Source organism: Urocitellus parryii, chromosome 8 (genome assembly GCF_045843805.1).
Source record: "Urocitellus parryii isolate mUroPar1 chromosome 8, mUroPar1.hap1, whole genome shotgun sequence".
In the NCBI taxonomy this organism is placed as follows: domain Eukaryota; kingdom Metazoa; phylum Chordata; class Mammalia; order Rodentia; family Sciuridae; genus Urocitellus; species Urocitellus parryii.
In genome coordinates this window covers 116,266,012-116,290,651 of record NC_135538.1, presented here as the reverse complement: position 1 = coordinate 116,290,651, position 24,640 = coordinate 116,266,012, and positions in this window count along the sequence as shown.

Sequence of the window (24,640 nt, the reverse complement as noted above, 5' to 3'; positions counted from 1 at the left end):
TGCTGAGGGTGGCCGAGGGTCCTGAACGGGGGGTGGGGAGGGAGGCTAGAGGAAGCTGTGCACCCGAGGGAGGCTGGGAAACCAGAACTCAGTAGAAAACATAGTGTGTGATTGGGGCGAAGCTCCCTGTAGGCAAATGACCCTCAGAGGACCAGTCCTTCTCAGGGTGGGTGTAGGCCCAAGAGGGCTCCATATAGTCCCAGTTAAGTCTCTCTGGGCCTCGGTTTGCCTTGTTTAGCACGGGGAGGTATATATTCTTTATGGGGTTCCAACCCAGAATTTCATTCTGGTCCTGACCCTGAAGAACCTGTGGTGTGGGGCCAGTAACTTGGTCTCTCTGGGCTTTGGATTGTTCACTCATAGAACGATGAGTGGGACTGTAGGACCCTGACCCCTGGGTTCACCCTGCCATCTTGGAGCAGCTCTCGATACCCTTAAGCTGAGATCCTTCTTCTCAAATTTCTTGGAGGGTTCTGCTCTGTGGACAGGACTGGCTGCAGACAGCTCTGGTGATGGCCAGTTTCCTGTCTGTTGGTTCCCCTGACAGCACACGTACAGCCACCCCAACACAGCTGACCATGAACTCCCACTGGATGGGGCTGGGGTCTTATTCATCTATGTTCCTGGTACCACTGTGATGAACAGAGTAAATGGAAATAAAACTTCTCAGGACCTCCTCAGGAATTCCAGAGGAATGCTGGAATTCTGGTTCCTTTTCTTTCTGGGCCTAGTACAGAATGCTCGGCTCCCCAGGGGCAAGAGGGATGGTGGCCATCCTCCTTCAGCGCCTCTGCTGCAGCTCCTGGTGGGTAAGGGGATCCAGCCAGACACCCCATCCTTCCCTCTTGCCTGGAGCCCAGGCAGGCGGGCAGAGGATGGGTGGGTGGTTCTGGCTGCTTCTCTGGCGAGTTCATTAGAGGGTGAGTTATTAACTCCTGGCTTGGGCAGGGCAGCCGGGGCCCTGGGCGCCCTTTGGAGCCGACGGGGGCAGGCGTGCGCTAATTGAAGGCTTAATTAATTTTCCCAGCGGAGGCTGCAGCCGGTGCCTTCCCTCTGCCATCTGGCCGTTTGTCTTCTCCTGGTGGGATCCCCTCTGCCTGCCTGGGGAACCTGGTCGCCATCTTTCTGGGCCCTGAGCACTGCCTGCTCCCAGCCTGGGTGTCCAGCCCCTCCCCACCCAGGGGACCCTTCCTCAGCCTCTCTGCCAGGTCCTGTGCCCCAGGGTCACTCCAGCAGGGTCACTCTGGGTTTCAGTGTTTGTTCCACACTGGGACCTGGGCAAGACACACTGAGTGGCCAGCAGAATGGCCTAGAAGTAGACAGGGCTGCACGCGACCAGCTGGCCCCCCAGGGTGCTCCTAGGCCTCAGGGTGTCTTGAAGCAGATAAGAACTGGCTGTACGGCCCTAAGGGGTGTGCTGGTTACCGAGGCAGGTGGGGTGACAGGGCTGCCCAGGATGACCCTTCCTAGAAATGGGGTGGTGTGGGCAGAGGAAGGAACCAAAGTTAGGGAATGGCTACAAGTCAGGGGACAGAGATTCGCGACATCTCCACGTAGCTCTATGGCCCCATTTTACGGATGGTAACTGGGAGAGCAGGGGTTAATCCTTTTGGTCAGTACCCCCACGTGGGCAGGTGGGGACTCCAGATAGCCAATCTCCTGCTCATCTGCATTGGCACTGGCCACTGTGGAGCTGGAAATGCTCGCAGCTCCTCTCCAGGGATGAGGACAGAAGTCAGTGCTCCTGCCCCCTGCGACCTGGTGTGGTTCCGACTGGGTTCCCCCCTCCACGCCCGACTCGGCTGCCCAGCCCTGTGGAGTGGGTGGAGGGCAGTGTGGGCAGTGGGGAAGCCCTGGGCACACTGACAAGGAGTTTGGCTTTTACTCTGCTGCTACTGGCCTGATGGGTGACCTTGGGCTTGGCCCCTGGGCCTCAGTCTTTTCATCTGTAAAATGGAGATGAACAATCCCTGAGCTGCTGCCTCCTGAAAGGCCTTGGGGCTCCTATGAGACCATGTACTGTCAGGGGTGCCTATGGAGGACTGGGGTGTCCACCACAATGTCCCTCCACCCTTCGTACCTCTCAGGCCTCCTGCTATTCCACCCCCACCAGGAAATCCCCAAATTTCATGGTTCCTGCAACTCATTCTCTATGTGACCTCGGATGCACCACCTAACCTCTCTGAACCTCACCCTGCCTGCCCAGGGAGGGCTGTGGGAACCACCCCCACTCCAAGTACCCCTTCCCTGCTCTGCCGGCCCCCAACAGGCCCCTGGAGACCCTTTCTACGGCAGCTCCATCTGTGAAATGGGCCAACTGAGTCCAGACTCTGAGCTCCTGGCTCTGCCCTGCAACTGAGCTCCAGCCTCGCTGTCCCCTCTGCTGGCCGCGTCTAGTGGCCCCCAAAGTGTGAGGGGAAGATGTGCGCTGGGTGCTCCCCCGGCACTGGGCTTGCTATAGCACGATGCTGAGCCAGGAGCCTGCTGAGCTGAGTCAGAGCCGAGGGCCCTCAGGGCCATTTCCTCAACTCCTCTGGGCCCTGAGGGCAGGTGACACTGGCCACAAGAGAGGCAGGGCAGGCGTGGGCGGGCGTTTCCTTCTGGCCCTGGGCCTGGGATCTGGGTGACACTACATCTAATAGCCTTCTGCTCAAGGGTTTAAAAGTGCCCTTCTCCTGACAGGGACGGGTGACCCTGGGTGTGGAATGACCTTCCCCTCACTTGTCTAGAGGCCCCTTGGGGGACTTTGGTAGCATTACTCAGATGATAAGAGGGCAGCATGAAGCCCCCAGGAAGAGAGGTGGGGCTGGGGACACAGCCTGTTTGGGACCATGGAGTGACAGCTTTTCCTAGTGGGGAGCCTGGGTTGTGCTCTGGGAAGGCAACAGGGGACACCTGGTCTCATGAACTTGGCCCAGTTCACATTCTGGAAAAGGCCAGTGGGGAGGGGCAAATTCAAGTTCTACTTTTCGGGGTGGGGTGGGCTGGGGGGTGGGTAGCAATAGGTGACCTGCACAGGGGCCTGGGCCATTCCTGCAGGCCTTGGCCAACCCTTCTCCCAAATCTGAGATTTTTCAAATCTTAAATTGCATGAGGCTCATGAACTGAAGAGGGATATTGGTTTTGCTTTTGGGGTGAAGCCATTTGAGAGATGGAACCAGATGCCCAATATTGGCATTTCCAGGGCACTTCAAGCATTATGGGGACAAGGGGTGGCTACTGAGGGACACAGCTCTCCTTTCAGGTGCAGCATCCTGCGCAGTGGACCCTGTCCACCTCGGGGGAGGCCCTCACTGCAGGGACCAGGACCTTGCTCGTAGGGAACAGGAGGGAGGTGGTCCCAGGTGTCACCTCCCCCTGCAGAGGACTGCAGGGTCCACACTCCTCCTGGAGGGAGATCGGCCAGGCCCAGCACACCCCTCTGTCCACAGCCAGCAATGGCTGGGTGCCCGGGGTCCACTGAGGCCTGATACCAACGGCCCTGGCCCAGGGGCCATGGCTTCCTAGGGGACCCCCAATTCCTTGCTCAGCGCTCTGTCTGCTGGCCCTCGTCCGGTGCTCGGACACCTTCTTTTATCCCTCTCTATGGGGAATTCTCTCCCTAAGACAAGGCTGATGGTCCAGCTACCAGGAAAGTATTGCTGCCAAGTTCTGTCCCCAAGCCAGGGGACACGCTGAGCAGTAGGTGCAGAGAGGCCCTGGGGTCAGACTGCCTGGCTTGAGCTCTACCACTGTGTACTGGGGCTGAGGGCCTCCATGTCCTCCCCTGTCAAGGGGAGAGAATTGGAGAAGCGCCTTCGGGCTATCGCGAGGACCCTGAGATCACGTGGGAAGGCCTTGGCAGAGTGCCAGCACCGCAGGGTACCTGGGGGTGCAGTGGTGATTCCTAGCAGGCCTGATGGTGGTGGAGAGAGGCACAGACTCTGACGCCAGACTAATCTGGGTTTAGTTCTGGTTGACACCTGTTGGCTGTGAGACCTTGGCCAGGTCAGTTACCCTCAGCTTGGTCTTCTGTAAGATGGGTCTAAAAGCGATTTTCGGGGCTGGGGTGCAGCTCAGTGGTAGAGGACAGGCCTGCCTCCCTCCCTGCCCCCAGCCGAGATCCGAATGTGGCCTCCCCTGCTCTCTGTTAGCTACGGTGCCCCTGCCCGAGTCACTGTCTGGTCTCTGGGTCTGGCCACACTTGTCCACTCTTGAGCTGCCATAGATCAAGAATGTTCCCAACCCCTGCCCTCAGATGCCGGAGTCCCACCCCTAGGCCCGACGGGACTCACTCACTGCCGACCTCCCCGGGGCTGTGTGGAGTCAGGTGAGACATCAGGTGGGGAGGCTCTCTGCCAGCTGTAGAGGCTGTGCACACGGGAGGCGTCAGGATGCTGGCTGCCTTTGGCGATGAAGAGCAGAGAGGACGAGCCTGCGGCCCCCTCCCAGCATGGCCCTCTGGAAGTGCCATGTCCTTGGCCCACCACCTCCTCCCGAGCTGGTCTGGAGGCTGCTTCTAGCCAGAGCTCCTGCCGCTCCATCCTAAATGCCATTTCCCCCATCTAAATGCCATTTCCCCCGTCTGGGCCAGAGCTGCTGCCTGATGTCTGAGGCGGCTGGAAATTTCTCAAATGTCGCTTTGATTTATGGCTCTGGTTAATTCTCGAGGAGGCCCGTGAGAGGCCCTGAGCTCCGGAGCCTCAATGGGATAAATCATTTAACAGGTGGTTAAATATTCTCTGAGGTCTGGGGAGCACAGCGGGGTACAGATTGGGGGGGAGGTGGGCTGGGGGGATGCGGCAAATTTCTAAAAGTAAAAGGGAAATGACAGGGCTGCTTCGGAGCTGAGGGCACAGTGTGCCCCAGTTGTGTCTGGAGGCTGCTCCTGCGGGCTCCTTCCTGCCTGGGTCCCAGCAGGGGGCAAGTTGGCCCCGTAGGCTGTGTGCTCCCGTTGATGTCCAGCCATGTGGTCTCCCAGTCAGAAGGGGCCTTGAGGACCCGGCCCTTCCAGGTGGGAGTGAGGTCTCTGAGCCCCGCAGACCAAGGGCCGGACACCAGGGCAGATGTTCAACACGTCGGCTGGTCTATCGGGTAGGGGGGGGCGCAGGGGGGAAGGGCCCGAGCAAACTTGACATCCTGCCTGCCTCGAGACATTCAAGTGTGAAGTGGTCCTGGGCCAGCCAAACGGGACACAGATGGGCTGTCACCTCAAAGTGACTCTGGAATTATGCAATGCTGCTCTACATCTGCAGGGTGCTTGAGGGCTTCAAGACACATTCCCAACCTTGACAGCACTGAACTCCTACAGTGGGCTCCTGGATCAGTAGGGCCAGAAATATGATCCTGTTGTACAAAGATGGGAACAGGCTCAGAGAGGTTGAAATCCCTCCCTAAGTAGCACAAGTTAGTTAGAGGCCAAATGGAACCCAGCATAGGAGCCAGGAGGATGCGGCTCACCCAGAGCTCCTAAAAGAGGCTTCTGAGGACTCAAAAAGAGCCACAGAGGTCACCTAGCCGGTGAGGAAGATCGCAGCTGAGGGAGCTGCAGGTGTGGGGACAAGGACAAGGCCTCCCATCCTTCCCGGCTCTGACCAAGTCCTCAGGGGCCCTGGAGCTGCCATGGACAGGGCTGGGTGGGGCAGGAGGTGGGAGATCCCTAGGCCATCCCTCCCCATCCCTGCAGCCCTGTGTGGGGAGGGCTGGAGGAGAGGGTGACAAGCGAGTGTCACAGCTCAGCAGCCACGTCAGCCGCTCCAGCCAGCTCTGCGGTCGCCTGCTGCGGTCTGTGGGCAGAGGGAGGATCCTTGCGGTGCGGCGGGGTCTTGGGCTCCGGAGGCCTGGCGGACGCTGCCCAGGTCTAGTCCAGGAGTGGCCAAGACCAGGGAAGGCAGGAGGGGCCCAGGCTCCCCCAGGAGAGGTGCCAAGCCCCACCTGGGCCCAGGCCAGGAGCCGTCCTTCTGGTGTGCAGTGGGAGGTGAGGGGCCCCTTCCTCGGAGTGGCCTCATCATTTTCCCTCTTATGACAAATGGAGGATGAATAACTCATGGGCGGCTCCGGCTTTATGAAGTATTCATCGTGCCCGGCCTCCAGAGTGATTAACTCTACACGGGCACAGCGAGCATCATCAACAGCCCATTAGCAGCTCCCTGCCCTCCATTGAGCTGCCTGTCTGAGAGGCAAGGCTTTCTGGTAGGCAAGGGTGGGTGGGGCCTGGGGTCCATGCCAGGTGCTTAGCCAGAAGCAAACTGTTTCTCATATATTTTGCAATGAGCTGGAATGGAAGGTTGCAGGTTAGACACTTAGGAGAACTTACAGTAAACATGGTTGAGGTTAAGAAGGGTCTTCATCCTCTGGTACTGCAGAGACTTTAGAGATATTTTTCTGTAGCTAGAGGGGTTCAGAGTTGTGAGGCCGTCGACTCCAAATGTCACAGCCAGTCAGTGGCAGATAGGGACTTCCAGTCCAGTGCTCTTGGCACTAGTTAGGATTCCCGCCATCTTCTGCTTGCCCCAAGCCGGGAAATGTCTGGTGGGGTTCAGAGAGAGACCGGAGGCCACCCCTCCATGCTGCCCTAGGCCATCCACCCAGGGTGTCTGGGGAGGGGTCTGGCCTGGTGGTGGGGGGCAGAGGTACAAGAATCCAGGGGCTGAGACGAGGGACATGAGGCGCGGCTGCCCTCCAGGGCCCCTGGGCCCATCCCTGTCCTATGGAACGCGGGCAGACTGGGCAGCTCAGAGGTCCAAAGCTCTGGTGGAGGGGAGCACGGGGGCCCATGGGTGCCAGGGCCGGGCCAGGAAGGCAGCTGGGGGCCAACACCCTCGCTCAGCCTGGCTGAGCCCACAGTGGCTGGGAGCTGCTGGCTGTGCTGGGAGGTGCCCCTGCCCAGCCTGGAGCCAGAGAGTAGGGAGGCGGTGACCTGAGCACACGCCTCGCCCTCCAGTGACATCCGGCCTCAGATGAATTAGCACCTCTCCAGGTCCCTGAAGGCACACGCAGGCCCCCCACCTGTCCCTGCTGTCATAGTGGTGTCCCCCAGCACCATACACGACAGAGGCCCCTCCTCCAGGAAGCCCGTCTTGATCCCCTCCTCCAAGTCCTCCCAACTCCTAGTCCCACCTGGTACTGGGTGCATGTCCCTCCTCTGTGTGGCAGAGTGGCTTCCGAGTTCCGAGTCCCCTTCTGAATCCTGCATGGTGCAGGGCTCAATCATTTGATCAGTCTCTCGGCCTGATCCTCACGCTGCTTTCTTTTCTTCCTACTTTTTGGAATTTATTTGGTTATAAATGCATTATCACAAAACACCAATCAAAACAAAATCTTGACTAACAGAATTTAATCTAAAAAATAAAAAAAAATACAACTATGTGTAACATACATGGGACTCTAAGGACACAAGTAGACTGAAAGCAAAAGAATAGAAGAGTGTCACATACAGGAGTGACCACAGAGGGCTGGGCCGGGGCTCAGTGTAGAGGGCTTGCCTAGCATGTGTGAGGCACCGGGTTCCATTCTCAGCACGGATGAAAAATACACAAATAAAATAAAGGCCTTGTGTCCATCTAGAACTAATATTTAAAAAAATATTGTTAAAAAGTGACCAAAAGAAAGCTGGGAGGGCAAAATTATGATATGCAAAAACAAAGTTTGAAACAAAAGTAATATGAAATAAAGTGTATTTTAATTTCCTTATTTGTTCTTTTTAGATATACATGACAGTAGCGTGTATTTTGACATATTATATATATATATGGAGCATAGCTTCCCGTTCTTGAGGTGGTACATGATGTGGAGTTCCGCTGGTTGTATATTCATATGTGAATATGGGAAAGTTGTGCTGTATTTATCCTACTGTCTCTCCTATTCCCATTTCTGCTCCCTTCTCTTCATTCCCCTTTGTCTAATCCAATGAGCTTCTATTCTTCCCTCCCCAGTTTACTGTGTGTTAGCATCTGCATATCAGAGAGAACATTCGGCTTTTGGTTCTTTGGGATTGGCTTATTTCACTCAGCATAATATTCTCCAGTTCCATCCATTTACCAGCAAATGCCATAATTTAATTCTTCTTTATGGCTGAGTAATATTCCATTGTGCATATGTACCACATTTTCTTTATCCATTCATCTGTTGGGGGCACCTATGTTGGTTCCATGGCTTAGCTATTATGAACTGAGCTACTATAAACATTGATGTGATGAGCTCAGGATGTCCATGGTCATGACCAGCCCCGAGGAAGACAGAACAGGACCATGCAAGGAGCTAGGTCTGGATGCCACTGGACCAGGAGCTAGCACAGTGACCTTGAACTCCACAGAGCCAAGTGTGATGGATGCTGTTGGTTCTGCTGGCCCGATGTCTGTACTCTGCCCTTCACTGACAGCCTCCACTGACAACTTCCACTGACAGAGAGTGGTTTTTCTTTGATGAACTATTCCTTTGCTTCTGTGTGGGTTTTTGTAGGTCTCTCTCTCTCTCTCTCTCTCTCTCTCTCTCTCTGTCTCTCCATGGCTCATAATTCCATCTGTGGTTTCAGATTCCTGGTCCTTGTGATTGCTTCAGGGGTGAGCATGTGACCTGGTGGCACCCATGAGGGGCTTGGTTACTGGGCTTCTGCTGAACTGTCGGGAAGACACCATTTCCTTTCCAGTGGAGCCTTGAAGCTGGGGCCTCTAGGATTGGGGACCACTGGCGACCATCCTGCCACTCCAGGAAGGACCAGGCTATAGGACAAGAAGAGACAGTCAGAGCCCCATTGACAGCATTTGGGAGCCCCAGCTGGTCCTCTCCTGGCCAGCCCAGTGGCACCAGCCAATAACTGTCCCAATACACCTTGGTGGAGCGGAGTGAGCAGTCGCGTGCTCACACTAGTAGGGAGTACTTTCCTGCGGAAAGGCCCCGATGTGTCTGCCAGTCCCCAGGGTGTGAACGCTGTCACGGCTGAGTCAAGCACTCACTCAGCGTCACTCAAGTGGGGAAGAGACGCACACAGCTGGCCCTTGCTAGTCCGGGCACACCAGCTCCCGCACCTGTGGGGCGGCAGCCACCCCTGCCAGGTTTTCTGCTGTTAACAGCCAGAACCACCTGATCTGGAAACCCCTCCCTCTGTTGTGGGAGGAGCTCCTTCTTAGTTCCTCCTGGGCTCCCGCCTGCGCCCTGCAGTCAACTGGTGTCTGCATTCACTGTTACGTGGGGGTACCTGTGGCTCTGTTGATTGGGGCTCTCGGGGGGGCTGTGACCCCTTGCAACCTGTCTACAGCCTGACAGAGCCCCCACCTCCCCTCCCCAACCCCTACCCAGTACTAACTCCCATTTGAGCTCAGGCTCTGAGAAAGGACAGAAAAATCCAAACCTTCTGGAAGCTTCTGCTCTCCACCTCCACTACCTGAGACCTGTCTATCAGTGTTCTATTTTGTTGTGAAGAAGGAGTGTAAGGAAGCCAGGGCAGAAGAATGCAGTGAACGGCTCAAGGGGATTTCTGGCCACTGGGGTGGAGGGCTGGGGGGATGGTAGGGGCCTCCTGTGGTGTTTTGCAGCACTGAGGGTTGAACCCAGGAGTGCTCTACCACTGAGCTCCACCCCGGCCCTTTTTACTTCTTATTTTGAGACTCAGTCTTGGCAAGTTGCTAAGACAGGCCTCAAACTTGTGATCCTCCTGTTTGAGCCTCCTGAGTGGCTGGGATTCAGGTTTGTGCTGTGGAGCTCCATTCTTACCCTCTCCATTATCATATCTACATTACCGTCATGTCCCCAAACCCTGCCCTGCTGTTTCACCCCTCCCCCAAACCTAGCCTGCTCCTTTTGAAGCTTCTCCATCTCATTAAATGGTGGCTGTATCCTCCCAGTTAGACTCCCTTCCTTGGGCTGTCCCTGGGTCACACTGCACACCCAATGTACCAACTACCCATCAGCTGAAGCTTCTCACCACCTGCACTGCTCCTGCTCCGGTTCTTGTGCCTCTGTTCCGTGACCCTCCTGGAGGGCCACGCTGCCAACTGGCCTCACTGCTCCTGACCCTGCCCCACACCCCAGCGCAACACAGGAGCCAGAGTGGCCTTGCTAAAGCCTGAGCCACATGAGGCCACTCCTCTGCTCTCACTCCTACAGCACTCTCATCTTCAGGACAAAGTCCTCACCACGGCCACAGAACGTGGCCCTACAGGACCTGGTCCCTTCAGCCTCTGGCTTCTCCTCTACCTCTCTCCCCTTCGCTCAGTCACTCCATTCTGGTCACACCAGCCTCCTTCAAGCACCCCAGCTACATCCCTTCTCTGGAACATGTTCTCCCCGGAATCCCCCTTAACTTGGCCCCTAAGTCATCTGCTCAGGGAGGCCCTCTCTGAGTCCCTAGTTACTCCGACTCCATCCTGCCTCACTCTGCTTTATTTCCCCTGACCCTGACCCCCATATCTCCTTCATTTCTTTGACAAATCATTCTATTGGCCTCTCCCCCAGTGTTACCGCTGTTGACTGGTGACGAGTTCTTGCTCCCCGATGTTGAAGAATAACACCAAAGAAGCACGCCGAGGCAAGGCCAGAGTAGAAATTGGAAATTTATTAAAGGACAGAAGAAAAGACTTCTCCCGGAGGAAGAAGGGGACCCAAAAGGTGGAATCCGTGGAAGTGCAGTTGTCTCCCCTTTTTATAGTTCTTTCAGTGATGGAATGTAGGTTGGAAGGCCTGAGGGGTGGACACAGGTGGGCCAAAGAAGTGGTCTGAGCAGGAAGGACTTCATTATCACTTCTTGGTGATGGGCTATCTCCAAATCTGCTGGGGGCTATTCATTAATACTTCTTCCAGGTGGACTTTGGCCTAGGGCCTCTTTGGGACTTCATTAACATTCCATGAGTTGTCCTGTTTTCCCTGAGTCATTCCCAGCATGGCCTCCACTTTAGATTTCACTCGGTATTAGACCCGATTTACCTAACTACACTGACTACCTGACTTTAAATCTGGCTTCACCAGGAGCACAGGGAGTCCACAGTGGCTAAGTCACTTACCTTGAGGGCACCTCTTGCTGAGGTGGCAGGTTCCTAGCTGGCCCAGGAGGTGCTGGCCGGGACCTGTTGTCCTCCTGGTCTGTGCTCAGGGCCTGAGGGAAGTGCCCATCTTGGAGGTGGTGTTTGGGGCCTGCAGGTTTGTCTGACTGGCCGGCTCTCAGGAGAGGCTCTCTGCAAATTGCTGTGCAGGTACTGAGGGGGTCCAGTGTCCACACAGGCCGAGGGGTGGAGATCCTGACAAGGACAGGGGAAACACTGCCCCAGTCCTTCGCAAACTGCTTTCTGCTCAGTGCAGCTCATGCTCATGAGCCGAGCAGGACCCTGACAGCTCATGTGCCACATGAGTGGTCCCATGCCCAGGCTTGTGGAGGACACAGGACCCGTGGGCAGAGGAGTGGGGTGCAGGCTCCCAGGCCCAGCTGACTGTACTCCCCACACCTTCCCTGAATTCACCGTCTGTGTCCTGGTCTTTGTCTCTACTATCCCCATTCACATCTTTATTCTCTCCTCTCTGGAGCACTAGTGTCCTCCCAGCCACCAGGCAGGTCCCCTTAATCGATTATTTACACAGCCGCCAGAGCTCTGTATATAGATTCACAGGCCAAGCCTGTTGCCCACCGGGTTAAACCTCTGCCACCACAACAAACCTTCCACTGGTGACCTGAAAACGGAGCATAGCCCGAGACCACAATGTGTCAGGACCTCTGGGCCCTGGCTTGCATAGTATTTCTGAGAAATTTAAATAAATTGTTGACCTTTTAAAATCAGGAGATTGCACACATGAATCTAGGTCTCTGGATTTACTTGAAAACCAAAACCAAAACCAAACCAGATGAGCCCCCATCGGGTCCCTCTCCAGGTGGGAAGGCCAAGTCGGGGAGGCTCCCATTGCAGTCTGTGCTCTCCGCTGGCCGCAGTCACCACCACTCTCTACTGCCCCACGTCGCCTCCAGGCTGTCTCTGTCCTTCACTCACATGGCCTGTGCCCCTCAGTTCGGTTTCACATTGGGCTTCTTTGACATTTGGGTTTCTGATCCTTGGTCCAGAAGATGCAGTCCCAGCGCCTCCTGGGCAAGGTCTTCTGTGCAGCCTCTCTGCACACCTCTGGCCTCAGCCGCGGCTCTACTTTGCTCCTCTGCCTCCGATAGCAGCAGGCCCTTGTTGGTTCCTACGTCAGAGGGGCATCACACCTCTCGGGGCCTTTGTCACTTCCCTTTCTCTGTTAATCCCTTCTCACCCCCCTGCCCTGAGGCTAATCTTTTAAAGCTTAGTCCATCGTGGTTGGTGCTGGCGGGAAAGGGGCATGAGGAAGCTTTCTGAAGGGAACATTCTGGAGATGATGAAAATGCTCTGTACCTTGGGCTGGGGATAAGCTCAGTGGTAGAGTGCTTGCCTTGCATGCACAAGGCCCTGGGTTCAATCTCTGGCACCACAAAAATAAAGGTACTGTGTCCACCTACAACTAAAAAAGATATTTTAAAAAAAAAGTTCTGAATCTTGATGGGGTTGATGATTGGCCAGGTGTGTACATTTGCCAATGTTCATTGAACTGTTCATAGGTGCATTTTAAGATTTAAAAATTATACCCCTCATGAAGTAAATTTAAACAAGTGTCATCACCCTCCAGGAAGTCATCCTGGGTGCCCAGGCTGGGCTAAGTGCCCTTCCATCAGCTCCAGAAGGACCCAGGATCAGCTATGCCTCCTCACGCACGAGCCGTCTGACTGTGGCTGCCACGAGGTCTGGGGCTCCTTCTCATGCTGGGATCCTGAGCCATCAGCATACTGGGCCTGAGGAGGCACCTTGGTGCTGCTGAGCAGGTGGCACGGTTTGGCTTGAATTCCTCCTCTTTTGCTGGGGAAGAGTAGAATCAGGCAAGCCCGAGTTCACTTTCACTACTTATGCTAACTGCACGACCTCAGGCACCTGACTTCTCTTTGAACCTCAAGGAGAGACACTAATGAACTTGCCTCCCAGACAGGTGTGAGGCTTAATGATCTTTATGCAAGTGTGTAGTGCTGCCCGAGAGCCACCACTTAAAAGTACCTGTCCTCTCTCTGTCAGGCCCCGTTCCAAAGGCTTTTTGTGTATTAACTGGTGTATAAGCCTTGTGTATTGTTGTTACCCGGCATTGTTCCGGGAAATTGAGTTCCAGGGTGGCTGAGCACCTTTCCCAGGGCTGATCTGGTGAAGGAGGCAGGGTGCAAACACAGGAAGTCTGACTCCAGTTGGTTCCCTGACAAACGGCAGCTGCTATTTGGATTGTGTTATTATTTCTCTTCCCCCTCCTCCCCCAGACACCAGAACCATCTCCAGTCTTTAAGGTCACAGTGACAGTTAACAGAAAGCTTGCAAAAGCAAGACCTTACTCTCCACAGCGTTTCTGGATGGAAAGCAGGGCGGCCCGAGCACCAGGCCTAACCCGCACTTTGTTGACAGGAGCCAGGCGGATTAACCACGCACACGGTTCGGCTTAATCCACAAACATTTAGCCAACACCCACGAGGTGCCAGTCAGCATGCTGGCACCAGCGAGCAGAGGAGGGCTGAGGAGAGGGAGAAGGACGCACGCGCAGTCGGGGGCAGGAGAGCATCCAAGTGGGCCTGGGTGGGGGGCTGCAGCAGGCCCACCCTGCGCCCCCGTGGCCAGGTTTCTTGTTGAACCCCGTTTCTTGTTGAACTCCGTGGGGTCTGCGCTTTGGAGGTTTGGAGGTGATGTTTCTTTGGCTACCTGGACCCTGAGAAGTTGGGAGAACCTCCAAGTTACCTCTCAAGTCTCTGTCTCCCACTGTGAAATGGGAATACTTGCTTTCCCAGAAGCCCCTGCTGCCACTCAGAGGCATGTGACTCACGTTCCACCAATAGGAGGCCGCAAGCCTGAGCAGCTGGGGTGCGGGGTGGTAAGGGCGGGGCGGGCAGGCAGCACCCAGGTTGGTGGTGGCCGGGGTTTGGTGGATGTGTCCTCAGCGCTGGTGGGGTGAGATGCGATGCCCCGCGGGGCAGGGGACCTGGAGCTCTAGCTCTGCGGTGTGATCTTGTGCCACGTTCCCCGTCGTACAGCTGCCATATGCAGGCTCTGGTCCTCTCAGTGACTTACCACACATCCCATAATAAATCCCCTTTCTGCTTAAATTACTGGGAGGTGTGGGGGTGGTAGCTAAGAAGCAGGAATGATAGGTTCAGTCGCCATGGCGCTAGGCACACGACTGCCTTACACAGAGCCATTGTGCAAGTCCCGCCAGGGGTGCAGGTCCCCCAAGGGTGCAGGTCCCCCCGGGGTGCAGGCCAGGGGCTGATGAACCCGTGGGGCCCTCTCCTCCCCCGGAACCCCCACAGGACTGACAGGAACTAGGGGTCCGTGGAGGGGTGCGTATTGGGAACCCAGGAAGCTAAAGCTACAGGGATGCAGACCTGTTGGGATTCTGCCAATCCGATCACCAGAGATTTTAGTTTGGAACTGAGCTAGGAGGGGAAGATGCCACAGGTGGCATCACATGTAATGGCAGCTTCCTGATCCTGCAACTTCTGCTGGTGACAGGGGCAGCCACTCCCTGGGAGCCCGCTTCTGGAATGTGGTGTTGGTCATTGTTCTTAGCGAGTCTATTTATCTGGATCTTCCAGTGCTTTTGTAAATGATGTATGCCCCATTATAAATACCATTTTGCCTAAATAAAAATCATGGGATTCTGTCACCTATAGCTAAGAGCCCTCCCACCTTGCCCAGCAGAGCCCCCTCCTCCCCCTGTCCTGCCTTGGGCTGAGGGGTGTGTCTCCTACTGCCACAGCTCCTGGGCCCAGACTTCCTCACAGCTCTTGCTGATGCTCAGCTATTCTCCCAGAAACCTTCTGGAGACCAGAGCTGTACAAGGTCATATATGCTGGACCCCTGATGCTGTTCCTACTCATATGAAGTTGAGAGTGCAGTAGAGAGCTCTCTACCTGCAGTCGTGACTCCCTGTACTGTTCAAGATTCCAGTGAACAGGACAAACTCCTGTGTAGTTCATTTAGGCAGAAAGGGATTTATTACTGTATATTAGCTTACAGAATTGTCAAAAGACCTGATAAAACACTCTTGGTTGAGCTTCCAGGAGCAGTTCCTGAAACCTCGCTGCAGAATTGGGTTGCCAAGAGATCTGTTGCCTCTCCGGCAATGAGGAGGCTTGCAGAGTCTAGAAGCTTCCCCAGGTTGTTGGCGCCTGGACCCTGCTGTGTCTGCCACAGTAAAGAAACCACGTCAGGAAACCACCTGCTGTATCAAAGCTAGTGCTGCAGTTGCTGGCTCCTATAGGACACCGCTTCTGTATTATTCATTCCTAAAGAATGGGTAACCCACACCTTCTTTCCCCACCTGACTCAGTTCCAAATCCAGATCTCATGCAGGTGCCTCTAAATTGGTGACCCTAATCTACATCTGGTACCCTTTTTTCACTTAACCTTTACTAACATCACCTAGGACATCAACTTGCAAAGATGCCTGTCACCTGGCCCCCAAGTCCTGACCTGTAGAGGGGAAGGAGTTTGTCCAAGGCTGGGGTGAGTTAATGGCAGAGCCAGGACTGAATACAGGGTTCCTGACCTACAGCGCAGGGTTCTGCATTCCTTGCATGTGGAATTTCCTCAGGGATGTGGTGTGCCCCCGTCATTTCCTCATTCCAGCTTGCTACGTGCCCTATCCCTGCCCTGGACCATAGAGATTCTGTGATCCAGCCCCTTGCATTTTCCTTCTGCCCAGCTGGCTTAGCCAGGCAGAGCTATCCTACATGGTGTCTGGTTAGATTAGGTTTGCCATTAGCCAAGGAAGCAGCCTTTTTGGATAGCTCTTCCTGTCCCCACTCTGTCCTTGGGAGCAGATGAGGTATGCTGTGACTTACTTGTGTGATCTCAATATAGGGCAGGCCCTGAAGCCTGAGCCTGGAGAAACAGAAATAAAGCTTCCAAGCCATGGCAGAGTGGTAGCCTCCCCTGTGGGGTGGAGGGGGCCAGCGGGAAGGGTTTTCCCCTGGTTTCCCCAATGACGATGCCATTCAGGGCCACTCCACAGTTACAACAAAGATGACTTCTGAAGCACTCGGGCTGTGTTTGTCTGCAGGAAGAGGCTCTTGGTCTCAGCATTGCTAGCCAAGGTCCTAAGACACAGCAATTGAACAGATACAGGTCACATGACCACTTCTGAGTCAATCACTGTACCCAGAGTTCAGTGCACCAACAGGCTTAGTGCCCAGGTCACGTGTTCTGTCCCAGGTTTGTCTCCCCCAGACACCCAGGATCCCCAAGAGGAGAGCAGGGGCTTGTAGGGAGAGAGGAGGAGGAGAGGGATTGTGGGAAGAACCAGTGCTCACTACAAGTGCCCAGAGGCCGCTGTCTGGGGTTCCTCCTCTCCAGTCTTTCCTTCTTCCTGGGGGTGGGAGTTTGGGGAAGGGCTGGGCCCAGATCTTTAGGGGAAATGCCCTTCAGGCCTGCACCAGGAGCACTATGACCTTCTCCCCTCAGTCTGCCACTGTCTCCTGGGCTGGAGGTTGAGCAGGGGGTGCTGCCTGGGCCCCTCCCCCAGTGACTTTAGCCAGGGTGCTGAGATTGGGAGGAGGGACAGGTTAGGAGTGCTGGGTGATGAGAAAACTTCAGGGACTAAAGCACCCTGGGGAGGTTCCTGTCTCCCCTTTGGGCTCCTCTGGATCACGGGGGAGCAGTCTCATGGGGGGGGGGGCACCTTGTTTCTTGCAGATCCCTTCCTACAGTCCAGGGACTTGGTCCACACTCAGAGTATCTCACAGACACCTGTTCTTACAGGCCTGGCCCAAACTCCGCAAGCTGTGGGCAGCCGCTCCCCACCCCCACCACCCCTCCCTGCCACACTCCAGTCCCTTCACTAAAGTCTCACTGGGGATTCCTGGGGCCTCTGTCAGCCACACCACCTCTTGCACTCCATTCTGGGCCTGCTGAGCCTTTGTGTCCACAGCTGTCCTTCATCAGGAATGTTCTTGCACCTTCCCTTCCCTCCTTGGCTCCCAGAACCTGCCTGGAGCCTCCCTCACACTCAGCATCTGCATTGTGCCAATTACCAGGTCTCGTCTGGCCTCCAGACGAGACACCTAGAGGCCAGAGTGCAGCCAGCTCCAAAACTCCCCATCCCTTAATACAGTCATGTGGCATGGTGGATGCTTCCCACAGATTTCTCGACTATTGAAGGGATGCAGGCAGAGTGATACAGTGGTGGTTCACTGTCCCCTGAGCCCTCCAGGTGTCCCTAATGGCAATGTGATACATCAAGTCCTCCCACCTGCACAAGTTCTCAAGGAGGGAAGGTCTGTTATGGCTCTCTGCTTGTTTGTGGCTCTAATGAGCATAAGCCAGGGGCCTGGACTGTTTGTTTGCTCGGCTAACTTATGCAGGCGAATGAATGTGCTCAGAGACCGGAGGATGAAGCCCGGATCTCAAGCCTCTGCTGGTCTATGTGTGAGTGTGGAGGTGTCCGTGGTTCAGTCCTGGCCCTGGGAACAGGTCTGGAATCAAAATAGAAATTAACAGGGATATTAGGGTGGAACACACCATTCCTGCCACCACCACTGTAGAAATTGATATGGAAATGTGAACACCCAGACAAAACCCTAGAGCAACAAGCAGCCTAAAAATTGTTTTGAAAAATAAATGTTACACAGGACCTGTATGTATGTCCATGCCCACACCTGGCTTAAGTTTCATAGAGACGTACCCTCACCTGCTTGCCATATACTTGGATACATTTTAACTTAATATTTTTTTATTTTTGATCATGCTGGTCGCAGCCCATGAAATTGATTTCATTACCCACCAAGGGTCCTCACCCTGCTGCTGAGAAAGCACCCTCTTGGAGCTGCTCCTGACTACAGGGTGCTGGAAGGGTGACCACAAAAGGCCAACTGTCCCCTCTGCTTTGTGGAGAAAAGGGGCCCTTGTGACACGAGGAGATAGGGGAGCGGCTATCCTTGGTTAGAAACAAGTGGCTCTTCCTAAGCCATCAACAAATGAAGTCCCCAGAAGCTGGCAGCTGCCCTAAGAAAAAGGGAGACTGGCATTTGGCCACTGGGCTGGGACCGCAGCCTTGTGGCCCCAGGGATGGAAGGACTCCCCAGGCCAGCAGGAGACCTCCCCGCTTCCCTCTTACCTCTTCCTCGCTCCTGTCCCCTCTCTTCTCTTTCCCTCCCTGCCTCACTCTCCCCCCTCTCCTCCCTGCCTCACCCTCTCCCCTCTCCTCCCTGTCATCTCTCCTCTCTCCTCCCTGTCACTGGTGAGGGCTCTTGGCCAGTGGCAAGGCAGCCACTTCTCTCCACCCCAGCACCCACGTTGGCTTTCTGTCCACACCCTGCCAGCCCACCCTGGTCATGGCCCTGGTCATGGCCTAAGCTCTGGGGCTCTGGTCCTTGCTGTCCCTATCTGCTCTGAGAGGCCAGTGGGTGGCCAGTGGGTGAAGAGCCCAGAGGTTGCCTGCTGGCAGTCGGGTCATGGATAATGGGGTGGGCTGGGTGATCTGCAAATGGTGTTTTAGCGTGGAGCACAGCTCATCCCAAGCATGTAATTTTCATTATATGATATCAACATTTAGCTTCAGCAATAGAAATGTCAACTTTAATTATTTTCAAGGAGTCTTGATGGCTCTGGGAATAAATCAATATAAATAATGTTTTCATAAACTCTGAATCATGCTCCTAATAGCATTATATCTATAGTTTTAATATTCAGAACAATTTTTCTTCACATCTTAGCAATTAATTGTTGCCAAGTGCTCATTTTTCTGTTCCCTATTGCTGTCAACTCAGAGATAGGGATGACATTAACACCAGGGCCATGTCCCTGACTCCAAAACCATTCTTAGCTCTATTGCCCAAAGGGTTATGCTTGGTAGGATGTCTTCCCCTGTGCTCTCAGCCCCTGTGGTGCCTGCTCACCCCGGGCCACCATCTCCAAGATGCCTATTCTGGTCACAATACCTCGCAGTTTCTCCCCACTCCCCATGAACGTGTGGCACTCACCAGCTCCCGTCTAGGACTTCCTAGGCAGATGGCAGGGCAGGCGGGGTAAAGCGAGCTGGGACATGTCCACGATATGCCACTCACCATCTGGGTGACTCTGGATGACCAACAGGTGGTGGCACTAAGGGTCAGCTCCCAGGCAGGTCTCTTACTTGTAGATTGCAGAGAATGACTCCAATGGATATGAGCAGAAATGAGGTTTATTAAAGGACACCAGCAGGTAGCAGAGGCAATAGCCCAGGGACGGTGCCTGAAGTGTTGCTGCAGAGCTGGTCCAGAAGATGCCACTGGCCCTCAAAAGGTCCTGGCTATGAGGGAGCTGCTGGATGCTATTGTGAGAACAGATGCTTTTGGAAACTGGCCACGGCCATGGCATGGCCACGGTTAGTGCCATCATGGGAATGGACGCTTCTTTGGCCCTCATCCCATGCTCAAGGCCCAGGGCACTGGGCACCTCGGCTAAGCTGTGAAGGAGCATGGGAAAGTGAGATCGGCTATTTTGCATTTCCACTTAATACAGGACAGGGAGGGTCCCCAGAGCTTTGGAAGCTGGGAGTCAAAAAGAGGGGCCATCTGCCCCTGTGACCACAAGGTTCCCTCTGCCTGATTGCCACGGCCCCTCCCCAGCTGTTGTGTTTGAGGTGGACATTTTTCTCCATAAAGAGCTACACAGATACGGCTCTCAGCACCTCCCGCTCCACTGTGATTTCTGCCCCAGGCTTCCAGATATGATTCACCTTCCTGTGTCAAATAATCTGCAGAAGAATGTGCTGATGGGTCCAACATGGGGAGGCTTGGGTCCCCAGGACAGTTATATTTCTCAATGTGAGTAAATCATTGACATTCTGGGTTTAGGAACTAGTCTATCGTGAGGTTGCATCCTCTGAACCGGGCCCTGAAGCTGGGGGCCCTTCTGAGGTACCAGCCATTTCTTTTCCCTTTTTCTCAGGCTGCTTCCTGTCTGGACTGCTCCTGGCCCTGCCTGTGACCATAAACCCTTTCCATTCACACAGGCCCAGGTACCCTCCCCCCGCAGCTGCCACACTTTGGAGGCAAAAATCAGAACTTGTACTCTTGGAATTCATTCACAGAAAAACTTTAAAAAATCAAGCCTGCAAAAGGATTTATTGAAACATCTTCACTTTAAAAAATGAAATTTTGGTGGGGCTCTCTGGGACATTGCAATAGCCTGTGCCTCCTCAGTGCTAATGTCCTAAATACTGGGCATCTAATAGTTCACCACTATGGGATGGACTGATGAATGGATGGATGGATGAATGAATGAATGAATGAATGAATGAATGGAGAGCCTGACCTCCTAATCCAACAGTCTGGGTGAGGATTAGGAGTCAATGAATCTTTTTTTTTTTTTTTAATATTAACATTTATTTATTTTTTCTTAGTTCTCGGACACAACATCTTCGTTTGTATGTGGTGCTGAGGATCGAACCCGGGCCGCACGCATGCCAGGCGAGCGCGCTACCGCTTGAGCCACATCCCCAGCCCCAATCAATGAATCTTGACTGTGGAAAATCTTTATGCCCAAGATTATTCCTTGTTTTTCTGCTGGGGCTTAGAGAGTGGGGAGGGAGTTCATGAAGGGAGGGGTTCGTGAGGTGACTTCCTGGGTCTTTTGGGACTGTTCTCAAAAGATGTCCAAAGAGTCAGGACTGCAATAAAACAATGGAAGAGGAGAATGAGACAGGCCTGTCCTATCCCATGCACGTGGTTCTAAGGGATCTAAAAAAGACATCAAATTATCTTCCTTTTATGCATGAAATGATAGGAGGAAAATTTGATAGTTCTTTTTTCTAACAAAGAAAGGGTACAAGTATGTACTGTAGAACTATCTGGTTACTCTACCCAAGGCAACCAATTTACATCTCTCCTGAGCAAGGTCTTTAGAGATTACCTTTGCATCCCATAGGCCTTCACCTGCACCATGCAAGATCCAACCACCAGTGTGCCATACTGCATGACCAATTCCTCCTGCTTCACTCCTGCCCCAGTTCTCACCACCCACCCACTGTCCATAGGCTTGATCACATAGGCCCTCCTGTCTGCTTCAACAGGGGGAGAGAGGGTAGGGAAGCAAGAGGGGAGACCACAGCAGGAGGGACCGAGAAAGCAGGAAGGGCAGACTGCAGCTAGCACTGGGCAGCAGTGCTGGGGGTTCAGGAGGTACAGCAGACTGCAAGTGTGTGTGTGAGTGTGTGTGTGTGTGTTGTGTTTCTGAGCTCAACTGAGAAAGAAGCTACGTGGGGGTGGGAGTAGGATGAGATGAGCAGGAGAAGGCTGTCTGATCCTGAGGACAAAGCCCTTGACTCCTATCTGCACTCCCCTGTGCAGGGGGAAAGTTATGGAGTAGTGGGGAGGTCCTGCCAGGGATGGTGCCAAGGCCTGGCTTGGGAGGAATCTCTGGGGCAATGTAGGAAGAGGAGCTGGGGAGGGAGTGGAAGGCCTGGCCTATAGCCCAAAGTAGCTGACAGATACTCCAAACAGAGGATGGCCTCCTTTACTCCTGCCAGCATCAGTGCTGGCCCTGGGGAGAGGCGCCTGCTCCCTGGTGCTCCTGGGCCATAGCTACGTGGAGGGTGAGGCCCAGCTGCACCTGTGGCAGCAGGTGTAGGCATGGGCACCAACTGTTTCTGGTGTCTGCTCCACATGGGATTCTGGAGGTGGAGTCCCCCAGGGGTGCTAGGATTGGCTGCAAGGTGGCTGTGCTAGGTTTAGCTTCCCCCAGGATGGGGTGGGATGCTGGACAGGCCAGTAAAATTCTGGGCCTCCTCAGCCATCTCAGGCCCTCACCAGGCAGCTGCGTCCTCTGGAGCAGGGATCATCCTCACCGGGCCAGGCCTTTTGCAGACCTCTCCACTCCCTTTCTTGGGACAACACCCCAGAATGCTGTCCCCCGGCCCACCCTCCCACACTACTTTCCTTCGTCTCCCCAGCCATTGCCCTCACTCGGAAGCCTGTAACAGGGTGCTCCTCTCCTCTCCAGGCCCCAACCACAGCCAAGAGGCTCCCAGGTACTGAGATTGGGGCTCCTTCCCCTCTGTAGGGCCATTGGGACCACAAGATCTGTGCTGATTCAGCCCCCTCTCCACAGCTGGGCAGATCCAAGATGGATGCTATGCTGGCAAGTCCCACCCAGAGCTGCACAGAGGGCTCCGGAGCCTTCCAATGGCTCACCTCAGTTATTCTCCAGGTCATGGGCACCTGTCTGGGGTCTGAGCCTACAACTGGGCTCCCTTCCAGGCTCTTCTCTCTGGTCTCCACTTCTCACCTCCCACCACCCACCTAGAATTAATTCTATCACTTTTCTTCTAAGATCTCCCAGCCAGTCAGGAAAAGCACGTGTAAAAGAAGCTCTTGCCATTAGCAATATTTAAAAAGGATTTTGTTCTTAGAAATACAGCAAGCACTTGCCTGTGCCCGGAGACTCTTTAGCTTGGTGGCAGACTTTGGCTTTTCCCCTCTTGTTACATCCTCCTTGCTGAAACCACTTTGTCAGAAGGTTTGGTGTTGGTTGAACCAGGTGTCCTGCATTGCTAGTTTACACTGGGGGCTTGGGGTAGGATGTGTGGCCCTGTTATGGTCTGGATCTGGAATGTGCCCCAAAGTCTCATGTTGAAAGCATGGTCCCCAGTGCAGCAGGGGTCAGAGGTGGGGCTTTGAGGCAATGACTGAATCATCAGGGCTCTGACCTCAGCAGTAGATTGATCTACTTAATAGATGAATCCATTGACAGCTGAATGGACTACCAGGAAGTAGAACCTATTGAAGGAAGTAGGTCATTGGGGATGTGCCCTGAAAGGGTTAATCTGCTCCCCAGTCGTCTCTTCTCCCTCTCTTTCTCTGCTTCCGGCTACCATGAGCTGAGCAGCTTTCCTCCACTGCGCCCTTCTGCCATGATATTCTGCCTCACCTCAGGCCCAAAATGTTGGAGCCGACCGACCATGGACTGAACCTCTGAAACCATGAGCCAAAATAAACCCTTCCTCCTCTAGATTGTTCTCCTTGGGTATTTTGGTCACAGTGATGTAAAGCATCATAAATAACTGTCACAAGCCCCAAGACATGGAGGTCCCTGATGGCTTTCATGACCTAGTGGTTCCTCCTACCCTGAGGGCCTGATTCTCCTTATCTGTAAAATGAGGGACGTGGACCTGTCACCTCTGTAATTCCTGCCAGCTGCAGCAGCTGTGATGGCACGGGGGCCGTCTGGCCCCATTTCCTCTGTAGATAAAAGGGTGAAGCTGATAAAGCCACAGAGGGGTGAGGAACTGAGGCTAAAAAGCACCCTCAGCCTTTCTCCTGGATGAACAGCTCTCCGTCCTCTGAGGGCCCCTCTGAACACAGGGACCTGGCTGAGGGTGTGGCACTAATGTGCTGGGTGACACATCCCGACCCAGAAATCAGTGCTCCTGTGTGCTGCTGCTCCCCCTCCCTTCCCCTCACCTCCCACCAGGGTTGTGGGAGGAAGAAGCTGGATGCTCCGACTCCAGGAGCCCAGCATGAGGGAGGCCCTGGAAAATACTCAGAGACGGTTATCTGCTCAGTTCAATATGCCCAGAGGCACTGCCAACCAGGACACGGGCCTGCCTTCCGGGGAGTCGCCTCAGGGTCTCCACCACGCCCTTCTTATGTGACAGGAGCAAGGGGTGGTCTGTGGAGGCCGCCCCAGGCATCATGCAGGAGAACTAACCTCTGGAGGAAGGGCCAGGGCAATCAGAGCCTGGACAGTGAGCCCATCTACAAAGCCCACCCACGGCACTGGCCCTAGAGGAGAGACAGTTAGATGGGGGAGACAGATGCCCCAGGGCAAGGCCCAACAACGGATTCTGTGGAATTCTTGTGGAGAGAAAAGAAAATCACTGATGAATACTATGACTGCCCCCCCCCCCACAGGTGGAGAGGTTCTCCCAGGCTTGGGTTCAGGAAACAAAAGGAAGGGTTCCCTGGTCTGAGTCTGGGCAGAGGGCAGTTCTGAACATAGGGTCCCTGGAGGAGGAGCAGGGTAGAGTGGGTCCCGGGGCACCCCATGCACAGATCACCATGCTTTGTACTGTGTGACCCCACTGATGGGCCAGAGCCAGCCCTTCCTCCGTGAGCAGGTCCACTGGGAGTGGAATGTATTCTGAGTAGGTATGTCCAGGCTCGCCTGCCCGTCTCCTGCCAAGGAGGAGGAACAGGAAGTAGGTGGAGACTGCCCAGGCCTGCTGCTTTCCCGGCAAGCTGTCTCCGGCAGCTGGCGCACCCATTGATCCCCAAAAGCCTACCTCCCAGGTGGCCATCCCCTCTTCCAGCTGTCACAGAGGCTCTAGAGCTGTTGTCTTTTGAAGAAAGAGTGGGACCTGGCTGAGACTGGGTCAGACCCTTGGAAGATACGCAGCAGAACCAGGAAGACTGCAGGAGCCCAGCCCCCACCCTCCCACCTCTCTTAAAGATCAGCCCTCCCCAATGCCTCTGGAACACAGAAAGATTGGGGATTGAGCCCGTCGCTCCAGGCTTGCCATGAGCTGCAACTCTGGGTGCAGATCAAGGACTAGCTGAGGGTGGAGGTCTGAGTTCACACACAGGGTTCAAGGGCTTGTTATAATTCCACACTTATGTAAAGCTCACATTGTTTCATAGTGCCTTTTGCATAATCTCACC